Here is a 15,531-nt window from a genome sequence, read left to right as displayed (position 1 = left end):
AGGGGAAGGGGAAGGGGAAGAGGAAGAGGAAGAGGAAGAGGAAGAGGAAGAGGAAGAGGAAGAGGAAGAGGAAGAGGAAGAAGAAGAAGAAAAGAAAGCATATGTCTGGAATTTTTTAAAATTTTCACAAATACATCCTAAAATCAGAGAAAGACAGGGAGAGAGCAGGTATTTTATAACACATTTAAAACCCACTTTATTATATATGCTTTACCAGATTTTACTGTATTCACATGTAATTGTGCACTCTAAGAAACAACACACTACACCCATTTCACCTTAGTATAATCCTCACGTTTCCTTGTCACAGTTGTGCACCTGCCGCTGACGTCTATAAAGAAGTACACTGTTGGCCATTTGATTACCTATATTTTCTTTTTGTTTTACATGTTGAATCCACTAATGTCTCCAACAATGTGACCATTTCCACACTTTGGATCATCTCCCTAGGACAGAATCCCAGAAGGAATATTAATAGATTAGATAGTATGAATATTTCATGGGTTTTCCCCATATAATGCCAAATTGCTCTCCAAAAGGACTGTGCCAGTTTTAATTGCAATGAACTGAAAGCACCAGGCCCATTTATCCCTGCCAACATGAGACATGATTATTTTTAATATTGTCATTTAGCAGGTGAATAGTCATCACATTGTTCATATAATTTATTTAGTCCAGTTAATTACAAGATGAGAAAGGCGAACATCCAAAATTAGGAAAATGGACAAAACTTCAAAAGCTTAGTGCTGTCCGGTGGTCATGATGACTTCACAGATCCCAGGGGATCGCCAAGTAAGATCGGTGAACAATCATTTGCATGCACTTACAGCGTGCTGACTGTAACTACCAGTGTGGCTGGAGAGACATGTGGAGGAAACCTCACAAACCAGGTCTCTGATCCAGTCCTATCCAGCAGCATTAACGGCCCACTCAGCCGTAATGGAAGGCACACGATCAAGTATGAGAGCGAACACATGCACCCATATTTCAAAACCACATTTCAAAGCAGCTCCCACACCTCTTGTATAAGTCTAGGGCTTGGTTATGCTGACCAAAGGATCAAATACATGTCCATATAACTCTTCATCAGCAAGAGTTTTGCTTAATTATTTATTTGCTTATTCATCTCATTATAAACATTTATTTGTTTGTTTGCTTATCTCGTATGAAAAACCGTATAGTACTTTCAACAAATGTAATGTCACAGAGTTTGAAGGAGGCTCTTTGCATTCAAACTTTGTCAGTCCTCTCAAATGTTAAGTTTAAAAAGTAAAAAGCACAGCAATAATGGGATAAGCAAACATCAGTATAAAAACTAGAGAAAAAGTAAAAACAAAAAAAGTTTCTATATAAGTATTGGCAGTCTGTGAAGGAGTACCATGCTTAATTTACACGCCTCGGTCTGGCTTGGGTGGAGATGCTAAGAAGGCTGAGACCAAGTATCACTGCCGGGTATTTTGGAGACTGGAAGGGATAAGAACTGGTTAGTAAGCTGGAGTAAAGACCTCCTCACCATTAAGAGTAGATATCATCCAATCATCTGAGGACATGGAGAGAACACAAATGGTGAAGAAAAATTAATTTGCTCTTTGCTCAGGTCAGGATGACTCTAGGGCACTGAACCTTCTAAGCAAGTGCTTTACCACACATATATCCCAGCCACTGTTTTATTTTCTTTAAGAGTTATGATTTATTATTAATAGTTATGAAAAAGTTGACGATAATGACTTGCCAATTCCCAACTAAACCATTTCTTATACTTAAAACTACAATACATACAATTATCCTATCCAAAATATAAATGCTAGTATTTTATCTAAGCTTACATATATACATAATGAATTTATGATCGTCCTTCATAACACATTTTGTATCTTTTTATTTCATGAGAAAGGTCTAATGTAATTGCTAATCTTTCCAAATAATGCAACAGATCCAAGCTAAAACTAAGTCCTAATTGTTGAGAAGCACACTTCACCCATTCCCTCTTTACTGGATAACAGATTATTTATATGTCTACATTTCTCAAAGATTACATTAATGTCATTGTGTTTATCTCTGGTTAATCCAAGTATAATGCATGTTAATAAAGTTCTGGTACTGAAACAAAGGGAGTTTTTAAGGCTTTTCATATACACAGTGGATGTACGAAGTTTTGACCTGCCCAGTATCTACTTTCCCTTCTGGAGATGAACAGTTCTCTGGTTTCCCATAAATGTGGTTTTGAAAGGCTAAAACTCAAGATGTACCTTGACTAGGGCATGGGAATGTGTCCTGAAGTGGTCCATGTCCATTCCCCATTCTAGGAATGTGGGCTGGAAGCAAAGAAAAACTGAAAAAGACTTGATAATGGTTCCTCCATTGGTGACTGAACCTGGAAAGGATCTCATCAGTTTCTCCTAGGAGTTCTGCAACCATTCTGCTTCTCTCCATTGCTTTTGATTCTCTACGCTAGACATTGAATGTTTTTCTTGTGCTTCCCATTCCTTAAGTTAGTTGTGAGTGACTTCTGTTGGACACAACTAAAGAAATGTTTAAATGTCAACAAACAGCCTTATCAGAAGTCCTAGAGTCCCTGTGTTCTACCTCTTCCTTGGCGTCTTGATCAAACTTTATAAGTAAACCAACATTCATTAAAAACTTTAGTATTTAAGTAAGAGCTTTAGAAATGTCTCATCAGAAATTTAACTTTGTTTCTATTACTAAATTAATACTTAAATGCTTCCCGGGTTTGTACGTTTGCAAATCATAAAAACACTTTCTGACCACTCTTGCCTTTGTTTTAAAGTTTTTGTATAATCAGGATACGCACTGTGCCTAATTACATCCAATGTTCCTGCATAAAAAACAAACATAAATCTCATTCTTCAATTAACTTTCAGTCCACTGGAGGGGGATAAACAGGAATTGAGAATTATAACAGCGAAAAGCCCTCAATTCACAGAAAACACTGATAAGCTCCTGTAAGGGTGGATATTAAATCATTATCAGTAATTTGCGCTAAGAAAATTTCCTTTTTAATTCATTTCTAATTATCCTTAAGGTATTTTTACAGGTGAAATGTTAACTTATATAAGATTAAAGCTTTGCATTTTCTCCATATACTTATGGATTATAAGTCTCCAGCTTCACTTAGTTTCAGATCAGTTTATGCCAACCACTCACTTCGTGTGCTCTTTAACTTAGAATGCAATGTGGTTATATATTGCCTCAAATAATTACCCTATTTCCTATAATTGTATATCAATCGCAATTTTTTGTTAAGTTTCACACAGATCTTTAACTATTTAACAGTGTGCTTTATTTTGTCTGTGGTCTTTAATCTCTCCTTTCATTTGTTAACAATACACTGGTAAATGGTAGAGGAATTATTATAATTTTTGATATCCTTAACAATTTGACAGGTTAACTCCTTGGAGTGATTTATGTTTGATCGTTTTTGCTAATAAAATCCACTTGATACTCCAGATATATTTGCTTCTTTTTAAAAAAAAAAAAAAAACTAATGTTGTTGTGCTCGGGATTAAAGCAACCAAGAATCAGTTTTCTGGCCATTTACCTTCATCTTCTGTCTCAAATGCTAGAATCTCTGTAAATTTCTTGATGGCCTCTTTGTAATTAATGTGATGTCTCTGTATAATTCCACTTGAGCATACATAGGAACATAGGGCACATAGGAACCTATGTATTTATTTATATTAATTGAAAAATTCTTAATGAAAGTTTTCAGTTTTAATATCCTCTGGTATTGGTTTCATGTGACATATAAAGGATAAAATTTCATAGTACTTAATAACTGCAACTCTAATATATAAAGAGTATAAAGAGTTGGAATATAAATATGTATATCTGTATGTATGTATATGGGAGAGACAGAGATGGAGAAAGGGGAAGGAAAGGGAAAGGGGAGGGGAAGGAGGAGGAGAGGAGGGAGGAAAAGGAGGGGAGAGGAGAAGGGAGGGAAGGAGAGAAGAGCAGAGGGGAGGGGAGCAGGGGAGAGGAGAGAAGAGGAGAGTGGAGAGGTCATGAGGGAAGACGTGTATCAAAAAGAAAAATCAACATTATATCAAAGGGAAATGACTATTTTTAGTTCACCAAGTAATTTCGGGATTGGCCTATTTTATAGTATAGTCAGCAAGCTTAGAAACTAAAAGATTATCATTAGGAAATTAGGCCAAAATAGTTACCAAAATAGTTTTAGAGATGAAGTCCATTGTTTGTTAGCTGCTGTTTATTTTAAAATGTAGCATCTGTCTGCTTTGCAATTATATAGCTGTGTTCATTCAAAGAAATGAACATGTATTACTCATATTTGATCCGTGCATGTCCTCAAATATTGAAATACAAGTAATGATTCAGGTACTACTGCATAGGCATGAGCTTGAGTAGTGATGGTTCAGAATGCATGTATATTAGCTTACTACTGATATAAAGACCTCCCCAGGATAGTCCTTACACAGCATGCATGAGCCCATGGGACACCTGTATATATTTAGCACGTTCCTTCTTGTCTAATGACATCGAAACCTACAATTGATTGCACAGTAAGAAACTCTGTCTCTGGGATTTGTCCTTACTGAGTGCCAGGACAGAAGGAAACTTGCCTGAGTCTAGCTCCATGGGGAACTGACTCGGCCATGATGTCATTTATGTATGTCAGGGAGTCACAGGTCACAAAAGAATCAAGATAAGCCAATGATGACAGTGTAGCATGTAGCATTTACAAACCATCTCTTCCGCTAGAAATCTGTTCTTCAGGACAGTGGTTTTACTACGCATGGGTGTTTTACGATGGAATTTAGCCAGTTCCTTTTTTCTTCTTTATGAGAACTAAAAAGCAAATACTAATTCTTTAAAACTCCTGCATCACTCATCATGGTAGCCCTCTCTGTTCTGAAGCTTCCTTTTGTGGTGTGTGCGGTGAGCTGCTGTAACTGTCCTCATTTTATAAAACTAACAGAAAGTAGCTTTTAAATTTTCCTCTGCCATAGTCTCCTCATTCTACAGCATTTAAGAACAAAATCAATAAAAACTGGCCAACAATTCGGGAATTTCTCAGAGTCCCTGAAATTTATCTATTAATCGCTGAATTTCACAGACCCCGGAAATGGAGACGTTTCTACTTAGAGATTCTAGCATGTAGAGCAAATTCTATGAGTCTATAAATTTAGCTTTAGAAACCATAGACGATTATATTCTATAGATACAAAAAACTGACATAAAAACAAACATTTCATTGCAAACTTATGTACAACCCAACAAACTTTCCATTACATCTTTAAATGCACCACAATTCACCGCTTCTTGAGTCCACTATAGTATTAATACAATGGAACATTTGGGTCATATGTTGAGATACTATATGTATAAATAATTAGATGCTCTCATTTCTTCTTTCCTGGCTATTTTAGAAAACGTAAATGTATATGGTGATAGACTGTTACAAACGCTGCTTCTAAACCTAGCTCCACCTTCACTGGCTTCAGACACCACAATCCTGAAGGAATATTCATCCTTATTCATGGAGGACGCTCGGGCTAAGCATCTGTGCTCTTTCCAAGTTAAAACATTTGATTCCCGTTTAGCTCTTATCAAACACCTTCCTCATCAGCTTGGGTGTGCTAGATATACTCACCGGCTAACTTTCTTGATAAAACACAAGTTTTCTCAAGTTTGTAGTTAGGGATGAAGGGAGGGCAACATACCATAAAAGGGATGAAATACTAAGTGGGTGATATATATTTTATGGCTCTGGAGAACAAAATACTGAGATGATAATATCAGAAGGCTTTCCATATCTTGTAAACCTAGACTGGATCTCTTAACTTTTGAATGTTTTCTTGGATGACAAAAACCATTGAGGAATAACTTTTAGCACTAACTACACATCGCATACAGTTCACCACACTAAGGCTGCAGAGCAAACTGGCAGTCACTTATTATGCAGCACGGCTTCTTGAGAGCATAAACATCACTTTCCTCTAATATGAATATATTATTTAAAGGTAGTTTCTGAAAAATTAAGCTGGGTCCACTGTTCACATGGGGTAAGTGTTAATTATACTTTCAGAGTCAAGAAAGGATAGAACAGAAGGAAGCACAGAAAATAAAATTGGAATTATAATTACAGTCTCTCTCTTTCTCTCTCTCTCTTTCTCCCACTCCCCCCCTCTTTCTCTCTCTCCCACTCCCCTCTCTCTCTCTTTCTCCCACCTCTCTCTCTCTCTCTCTCTCTCTCTCTCTCTCTCTCTCTCTCTCTCTCTCTCTCTCCCACTCCCCCCTCTCTCTCTCAGAAATGGAATAAAGGCACAATTTTTGACAAGTTTTATTTGTAACTGAACTGTCTGGATAACCAACTTGATTTTTAACTAAAGGCAGACTTTCTTGGAAGCGTGGCATTTCTTACGAGAGACTTGGATCATAAGTCTTTTACTGATGATAATCTTAATGGCAACATTGAGTCCAAAATCCAGGGCTTGTGATAGGCCTTTACAATGCCATGGATTTGACACTTCCAATGTAGAAGAAGTAGAAACTCTTTCATTAAAATTATGCCTTTGAATACATCCTTAGCCACCACTGACTCACTATATTCCGTTGGATAATGTTTTATATATAAGTTGAATTTAGATAGTCATAGATGTCTTCTTAAACTATTGATTTAGATTAATTATGCTAAAGGTCAAATATTTCATTCCTTAGTTCCTCTGAAAAGTATTCTGGGTTGATTTACAATTTTTTGAGACACAGTCTCACTAGGTAGCTAAGAATGGCTTCAAATTCACAATCGCTCCCCCTGCCTCAGCTTACTAAAGGAAGGCTTGGATTACAAGTGGGTGCCACCACATCTGACTGAATGTTAAACGTTTTAAAGAACAGGCATCTTGTCATCTCCTTGGTTGGTTGTCTCAGATGCACCAACCATTACCTTAACACTGACGTCCAGCAGATGTTCTTGTGGGCCTCATCCAGAGATGCAAGACCAGCAGGCATGGGGCTACCTTTGCGACTGCTTGATAGTTTCAACGTCAATTAAAGTACTTGACGGGGATATATAAATTAATGTGAATTAGCTGAATAGATAAAGAAATGGAAAATCTGAACCCTGAAGTAAGGGTGTAGAAAATACACGTCGGTAGAAGATCAGTATACTAGTTTTATTGTTTTGCTGTGATCTGCTTATCTAAATAGCACACAATGGTGGTTTTCTCTGTTGTTATTCTGTGATACAGTCCTAACACCTACAGGACCTTTTACCCACACATTAGGAACAAAGTACAGTTTGCTCAAATTTACTTTACTAAGCATCATAATCAATAACAGATTACCAAAAGGGTTGACAATATTGACAAATTAATATTATTTCTCCTGCAAAATGGATTGTGAAATTGTTTCAAATGCATGGCTATCATACTTCAAATGTTCTGTGTGTGTGTGTGTGTGTGTGTGTGTGTGTGTGTGTGTGTGTGTGTGGTATGCACGGCATATACATGCATGAATGGGGAGAGAAAAGGACAGAGTGGCTAGCAGACAGGATTAAAAACTAAGTTGCTACTGTACCCATTACCACCCACAAACCAATACTGGCCTCCCTTCCTGACTTTTACAGGCAGCTTCACTAAACTTACACATAAACGTCCTTCTATTTTTAATCCTGATTTATGGGCATGCACATCTTTATCTAAACTTTAATAAATTTATTCTAATTGTTCATAAGGTTAATTTATCTGAAAAGATTCCTTTCCTAAAGTATAAGCCTCTCCTTAAAAGGGCCACCATAAAATGAGCACATTATTCTATTTTAAGGCTTGTCGCTTACCCTAATATATAATAATGCAGTCTACTTAGAAAGTACTTGATAGCTACATGAAAGGCATTTTCTTGGCCAATTTGTCAAAATTCTCCTAAGAAGTTCGATTTTTAATATTAGCTGCTGTTACTTATTTCCTCTGAGTTTAACTTCATTTGGGGTTATTTATTAATAATGTGTAACTCATTTTAATCTTAGTACCTTCATACCAAGTCAAAGTAAACACAAATATTTTTGCTACAGGTTTCCAAAAAATCAACCATTTAGTATATTAAAAATAGTCACAAAATCCTGAATAGTACAGCAACTTAAAAGTTGCTATGATAAAAAAAATCACCTGGAGGCAGGTGAATCTTGATCGGAAATCAAACAATGTATACTTTAAATATATCAGAAAAACAGATTTTGGAGCCAGAAGTCATAAGTATTAAATACGAATACTCGGTAGCAATTTCTATTGAAGCAACTACCCTCAGATACAAAATTAACACCACCGCAACTTCACTATAAATTGCTCATCGCTTTTAGAATAACTCAGTTACTGAACTGAGGGGAAACAGAATCTTTACTCTGCCAACTACAAAAACACCTAGAGGCAAAAGCCTGAGGTTTTAAACAGTGCTCTCCCTGCTGCCTATAATATTCTCATGGGACGCCTTACTTTCATTTTCACTGGTACCAAACCAGGAATGAACCCGAACAAAGCTGTTTCTGCGTCTTAAGTCTGGGCATTTTTAGTGGTGGTGGTGGTTGTGGTGGTGGTGGTTGGGTTTGTTCTGTGTTTGATTCCTCTGATTTAAAAGATAACACAGCTTCAAACAGAGAAAGCGCTGTAGCCAGTTCAAGATCCAGTTCCAATGTGTTGAGCCAATTTTGGTTTTCCCAACACTGCCAGCCAGGGGAGCTGCCCTCCCCACCCTGACAGCTCCCTGCAATCCCATCTCTTGTCACAGAGTCTTTCCCGTCTGAAACAGGGTAGGCAAAGTGCCTGAGTGCTGAAATATTTCACGAAGTTTCAAAGGGAGAGATTGCTATGGAGGCAACGGATCCCAGAGAAAACAGTCGCTAACTCTAAGTTTGTGCGTCCTAAACAGGGAAGGGGTAACCACTGCAGTGAGCTACGGAGATCCGGACTCAGCTGAGAGCAATACCCAGTTGCTGCGGCGCGTAAAATTCATCTTCCGCGGAAGAGGTTGCAGTGTACATGGTACTCGCGATGGTTTTACAATACGGAACATGTGAGTAAAACAAAAACAAAAACAGCATACGCTCTGAAAGAGGCTTGGGTACAGAAACCTTGGTTGGCTTTGTTAGTTTGGGTGTTCCCGAGTCTGGGGGCCCAGATCCCAGCAGATGTGAAGTATTCGGGAGCTTAACAGTTGGCCCAGCATCTGTCCCAGGACACACTAAGTCCCAAGCCGGGACGGCACACCTGTCAAGGGGGCCAGGAGGAAGTGACTCCTCCAGGACGTTCCTCCAACAGCCACACTAAAGCCACTCCACCTCAGCCCTGGGGTGCAGTCGCCTCCCACCTGAGTCCAAAGGCGCCAATCCTTCGGAGCGGAATGCGAGTGTACAAAGTCTCCCATGCCGGGCTTCTGCAACCTAAAAGTGGTCAGCACCAAAGCCTAGCCTCTGGCCTTCGCCCCGCATAACTTCTCTTTGCTCCTCTTCAGTAAGGAGGACCAAGCAGTACTCGCTGCTCCAAAGTCCCTGGCGTAAAGTGAGACTCCGGGGAGCCTTGGTGAATGTACATCTCCCCTGACGCGCCAGACCCAAAGGCTCCTTTTCATTAAGGCAATAAAGTTCAATTTGCCGGGTTCCTTCTGAACCACGGGAGACTTTCCAGTGTTCCGAGTTCTCCCTTCTTCCAAGCTAAAAGCATACTGTTCACTCCAATCTAGCCGGGATCCCTTGAAGGGCACTGGTCCACATAAAGAGGACCTACTCCTCTCCTCCTTGCAAAGTGCCCCAAACCTCGTGAGTGTGTGTGTGTGCGCGCGCACACACACACATACCCACACTCTCTCACACACAATGCCATCCACGCGCTGTCAAAGTCTGTCACTGCCTAAGCCAGAAGGCAGGAGCTGAAGCCGCACCGGCACTAGCAGCAGTCTGGCCAGGCTAAGGACTCGCCGTCCAGGTGCCAAACATCCTTGTCCGGATACCCTGGCCGCTAAGCGCCTCGTAAGCACCCTAAGATCACAAAGCCATCTAAAGAGCCGCACCTTACCTGCGAGAGGCACGGTCTCTGGCCGTTCAGCTGGCCCGCGGGCCAGAGGGACGCTGCAGCCGGGGTCCCGAAGATGCTTATTCTCCGCTGCCGCTGCCCGGATCCCCGGCGCCAGCATCACTTCTCCCCCGCCTCCGCCTCCTCGTGCTCCGCTCGCGCGCCCGCCCCTCCCGGCGGCCTCCTGCAAGCCCCGCCGCGCTGGCTGCGCGCGGTGGACAGCGGCGGAGGCGGCAGTGGCGCCCGCGCGGGCTCGCTCAGCTGCACCAGCCGAGCAGCCACGGCGGCAGCGGGAGCACGGGAGCCCGGCTGCGCTTCCCCGGCGACGGCTCTGGCCTCGGCGACTGACAACGCCCGCCAGCCAATCGCCGCCTCGCCCCGCGCGGCGGGGGGAGACCAATCAGAGCGGAAGGCCCAAGGTTTGCCTCCGCCTTTGCTCAGCAGGCTTGTTTCCGGGAGAGGATGCTGCTGGGGTGTGGGATTGTTGGGAGGGGGAGGCAGGGCCCGGGCTCAGGGTTGGGGGCTCAAGGCCCGGAGCTGAAGACGCACGGAAGAAGCCCTGCCCACAAATCCGGGCCCGGGGCGCTTTCTGACCGCTCCAGGAGAGCGTCTTGGGGTGACCGTGCACTCCGGGTGACTGTCCCCAGAGCCTTGGCATGGAGGTTCAGCGTCCTGGCATCGCTGTGCAGCGGTCTAGGGACCCCTGGTAGAAGAGGCGCTTCAGGAGACCAAATCCCTGGAGGTGGTCACTGCCTTGAAGGAAGCCAGCAAAGTCACCAGACAGCGCCCCCGTCCTTCTTGATTTGGCAGCTGGAAAGGGATACCTCTTCTAGTCCTCAACCTAGACTAGCCCAAGCTAGGAAAGAGACACACTGAGAAACGTTTTGAAAGTTGCTGGCCGCTTGGACCTCCCTTATCTGCTCTCGGTTTAAACTTGAACCCGGCAAAACAACCACCGCAGGAAAACAAACAACAACAGACACCACACAGAGAAAGCCAGTCCGGTTTAAACAGGGGACTTAATTACCTAGCACTTGCACGTTGGTTTTATTTACTCATTTGGGGACTCCCAAGTGTTTCTGACCCAAGAGGTTTTAAGAATGCATATGCAAATGTGTCTGAACACTAAGTGATTCTGTTTGGCAGGGCAGGATAAAAGAAACCTCGCCTGCAGCACTCCCCCCGCCGCAAACACTAATAATCCTCCTTGTGGAGTGTTTTAATTTTCCACTGCAGATATATCAAAATGGCCCAGAGTACTACTTAAAAGCTTCCACACTTAATTTCTAGAAACACGGATAAGAAAGAAATCAAACGTTTACACGAAGACTTGAAGAAGAAAGGGACACCCTCAAATGACCCTCGCTGTCCAATGGAGATAGCAAGAGTCACTTCACAGGTTGTTTTGTTTTGTTTTGTTTTGTTTTTTTTTGGTGAGTGTTGAAAAAATTAGATGTTTAAATTTTAACTACATCATTTTCTGATAAGTGACTTGAGATTCAGTATGTCCTTTATTTTTATTTCTGTGTCTCTATTCAGTTAGCTAGTTGTTAAGTGCCTCGGTTTTTATTGCGCTCAACATCCGTTTCTTCATCTACTTTTCTTATTTTTTTTTTTAAAAAAAGGTGTATTATTTGATTTCTGAAACAAATCTTGCACAAACTTTCTGGGCTCTATAAGGAAGTGTTCACTGTACAATAGACTTGCCTTAGATCCCCACGTTTTCACTGTAAGAACATTCTCAGACCCTTGGTGTGTTCCATCCTTTCCTTCCCCTCAGCCCTTTGACCCATTTAACCAGGCCATCTCTCTCTAAAGAACTGGCCGTACTAACAGAGAGTAAACATTTTTTTTTCTCTCTCATAACATTTAAAAACTGAGGTGTAGGCCACACTTCTCTGATTTATTTTCTAACATGGACGTCTTGACTCTACTTTTTAATTTTTTTAATTAGACATATATGCATTATTATTGCATAATGAGGAAAAACAGTATCTTCAAGGAAATCCATATAGGAATGAAGTATTGGAGAGAAAGACAAAAACGTGTGATTTATTCAAAATTTTGAGGAGAGTAGTTGATATGTGTAAAGTGTACAAATCTTTAGAAAGTCCAAACACAGTATGAAGCTGTTGAGATGGCTCCAAGCCTGAGAGCATTTGCTGATCCTGACCATCCAAGTTCAACCCGAGACCCACACGTTAGAAGGAAAGAACCGATTATCTCAAATATCTGTTCTCCCTTGTGCAAACTCCTACCTAGACACACATAAATTTCAAAATAGAAATAAGTGTTTTATTAAAGGATTCATCTTTTATAAAAGCAGGTATAATTTAGAAATATCTCTAACCAAAATGTAAATTTAAAAAGAACTTCACCCAGCACTCGGGAGGCAGAGGCAGGAGGATCTCTGTGAGTTCGAGACCAGCCTGGTCTACAGAGCTAGTTCCAGGACAGGCTCCAAAGCCACAGAGAAACCCTGTCTCGAAAAAACAAAAAAATAATAATAATAATAAAAAGAACTTCAATAAAAACCTTTCTGCTATAGAAAGAGGTAGGTTATTTTAAATCTTGAAAGGCTGAACTCTACAAATAGCTACATAAATTTTATGACTTCTTTGTATATCTTACCAACTGTGCGATTTTGGTTTATTTTGTGTATTATTACTTTTCAGTTGCTACTTCTGAAAGATATGAGTTCTACATGACATAGTCTCAGTGATTGAGATAACCGAGCAGTCATGAGCAATCGAAAGGCTTCAAGACCATCAGCATCCAGAGGTACAACACCGATATCTTCCATCCTTAGTGTTCCGTGGATTCAGCTCTGAGGAGAACGAATCTTCAGCATTAACGCCGGACAGAGAGAACTGTGAAATATTTAAGAGCAATGAAGTTTCTGGTAGTTGTTTGTTTGTTTTTTAAAGAGAGAAAGGAAGAGAGAAAAAGAAAGCGTTCTAAAAGTAACCAAACAGATTGTATGTTGGTGCCAGGTTTCCCTGCGTTTTTATGGGTATTGGCATGCAGAAACACCAATGTTAAAAGATTATTTAATGACCCGATTATATTTTCACTGAAAACGGTTTTAAGGGTTTTTGTTTTTCATTCCTAATTACCTATGTCTGACTTTTCTCCAAAGGAGGACTTCCTTTGCTCTTTATTTAAAGCAATAAGGATTCACCTAGCGAGAGAGATGGGGAAAGTGGAAAAGTAGACAAAAGGAATCTTGATAGTTCTACCTCTCACTCATCCGTCTGAGTGATTAAACTACCACAGTACTCCTTATCTTAAAACAGAGATAGAAAAGAAAATCAAGCCGGGCGGTGGTGGCGCACGCCTTTAATCCCAGCACTCAGGAGGCAGAGGCAGGCGGATCTCTGTGAGTTCGAGACCAGCCTGGTCTACAAGAGCTAGTTCCAGGACAGGCTCCAAAGCCACAGAGAAACCCTGTCTCGAAAAACCAAAAACAAAATCAAACCTCTAGCTTTCTCAGGTACGAGGCTTAACTGGTAATTAGTGCTACCAGGCAAGGTAGGTTTCTGCTGGAAGACCATTGTAAAAAAGGTGGAGAACATGGATTTAATAAGAACGCTGCCCTCTCTCAGATGTGAAATAATTTCATTCACAGTAGCTGTTCTTCATGGGTGGGAAGTACCTATTTCCGCACAGGATTGTATTGCGTTCTGAAGAGGCTCTTTTGCCAAAGCTGAGATAGGGTGATTATCAGGTACACAACGCTGTTTGTGCTCATGTTTCCTGGCAAAAGTTTTTCCCACCCTTTCTTCCCTGTGACATATCCAGCACAATTAAAATACATAACTTTAAAGGCTTGAACATTATAAAGGGTGACGATTGTTGTTTTATTATCTTTTTAAAATTATACTTTTAATGAAGATATTTCACCCAAATAATAAAACTAATTCCATAACTCTAAGCATATAGAGCCTCATATTTAAAGCTTGGAACAACTGATACTATTTATATTATAAGAATATTACTGAACAATTTTGCGTATATTTGCTAAAAGAGTGGAAAATTGACTATATTAAATCTGGGCTATAAATATTGGCATAAGACCATAGTACTGGCTAAGAATAAGAGAGGAATGTAATAAGGTGGTTGGCATAAAAGCCTTATGATTCCACGAAGAATGAATAAAAAATAAGCCAAGCAGGATGTTTCTTTTATATTAGGGATGAGCTATGTGATCTTAGGTTTAAGGGGACTCTACACTGTTTAATGGACTCTCTGCTGTTTTATATTAATTGTAATTAATATAAAATTTTTTTGATGGTACTGATATTAATGGTATTAATCTCTCAATGAGTATTTGTTTATAAAACTATTACTAAAATTTCAACAAAGATGCACCATTGCCTTAATAGATTATGCCTTCAATTTTTGTAATTTAAAAATAGGTTATTTGGGACTGAGAAGGCTAAGCAGGCAGACACCTGCCACCAAACCTGACAATCTGACATCAGCCCCAGGGATCCATATGGTGCAAGGAGAGAGCTGACTTTTACAAGTTGTCCTCTGACCTCAATTCCTGTGGTAGATGACACACTCACACGCACTAAATAAAATGTAGTTTAAAGTGTTATGTATTAACTAGGAGAATTCAATCTCTTCTAATAAGTTTTTTAAATGTATTGATTGATTTGCCTCGATCACTGAAGAGAAGCCTCACATCAACATTGGTCCAACCTGAAATGGGAAAATGGAAAGAAAATTGTGTGTGTGTGTGTGTGTGTGTGTGTGTGTGTGTGTGTGTGTGTGTTGGAGAGGAGGAGGAAGTCAGAACGAGATCAGTAAAGAGGAGTTTTCTTACGCACTTGTTCTTTATGACTTCATTAATCAACACTTGCATCAGGAACGAGTTAAAGCACAGGACACTGAAATGCTCATTTTAAAGAGTTAATTACCTCTATGTTGCCATAACAGAATGTAATGTAAGTGCCTAGCACCATGCTGGGAGCCCAGTGCGTGTTTTATCAAGGGTAAATGAACATATACACCTTCCACGGGGTTGCTGGGAAGAGGATTGTAAGTGCTCCTAGAGAATCAACCTACTGTAGCATTCAGCATTCATTCCTACAATCTTGCCCATTTGGGTTTTATACAATCTAAGGTTTAACTCGCAATGTTATTTTCTAAGGCTTCCCCAGGTGGCTAGGTGGAGATACTGTAGATGTATTTATTCTCTTCCTTTACTCTCCTGCACCATTCAAGCTCATCACCCTGTCTGGATTTTAACGAATTCCCCAGGTATTGCAGGGTGATTAGAGAGTGTCTGGAGGATGATCTTCCTCGCCTTAGGAGGAAAGTGATAATCAAAGGTCAAATCTGAGTTCCTAGGGACTTGGGTTCCCGAAGCTAATCGCATGAATCATCATTAGCTTTTATGATGCTAAGTCATGCAAGTCTGTGAAGTTCATACGGAGAGAGAAATTTAGATCAATGGGACTTTAGGCGACCATGCCGTTTG

At 40.5% G+C, this 15,531-nt stretch overlaps 1 protein-coding gene across 6 annotated transcripts in view; it reads right to left on the bottom strand.

The window, feature by feature from the left end:
• The window catches only part of B3galt1 (beta-1,3-galactosyltransferase 1), a 524,949-nt gene extending 514,628 nt beyond the window's left edge, over positions 1–10,321 (bottom strand). For 4 of the 6 annotated variants that reach the window (XM_026778237.1, XM_026778226.1, XM_026778230.1 and 1 more), the window contains exon 1: positions 10,047–10,321. The gene's annotated coding sequence lies outside the window, so the exon portion shown is untranslated. The remainder of the gene's footprint in view (positions 1–10,046) is intronic. The other 2 variants (XM_026778234.1, XM_026778231.1) reach the window with 1 other exon arrangement.
• Between the last annotated feature and the right edge of the window lie 5,210 nt (positions 10,322–15,531).

Source organism: Microtus ochrogaster, chromosome 4 (assembly GCF_000317375.1).
Source record: "Microtus ochrogaster isolate Prairie Vole_2 chromosome 4, MicOch1.0, whole genome shotgun sequence".
Lineage (NCBI taxonomy): Eukaryota > Metazoa > Chordata > Mammalia > Rodentia > Cricetidae > Microtus > Microtus ochrogaster.
The sequence above is the reverse complement of the archived record's forward strand: the minus strand, read 5'-3'. Positions and strand labels throughout refer to the sequence as shown.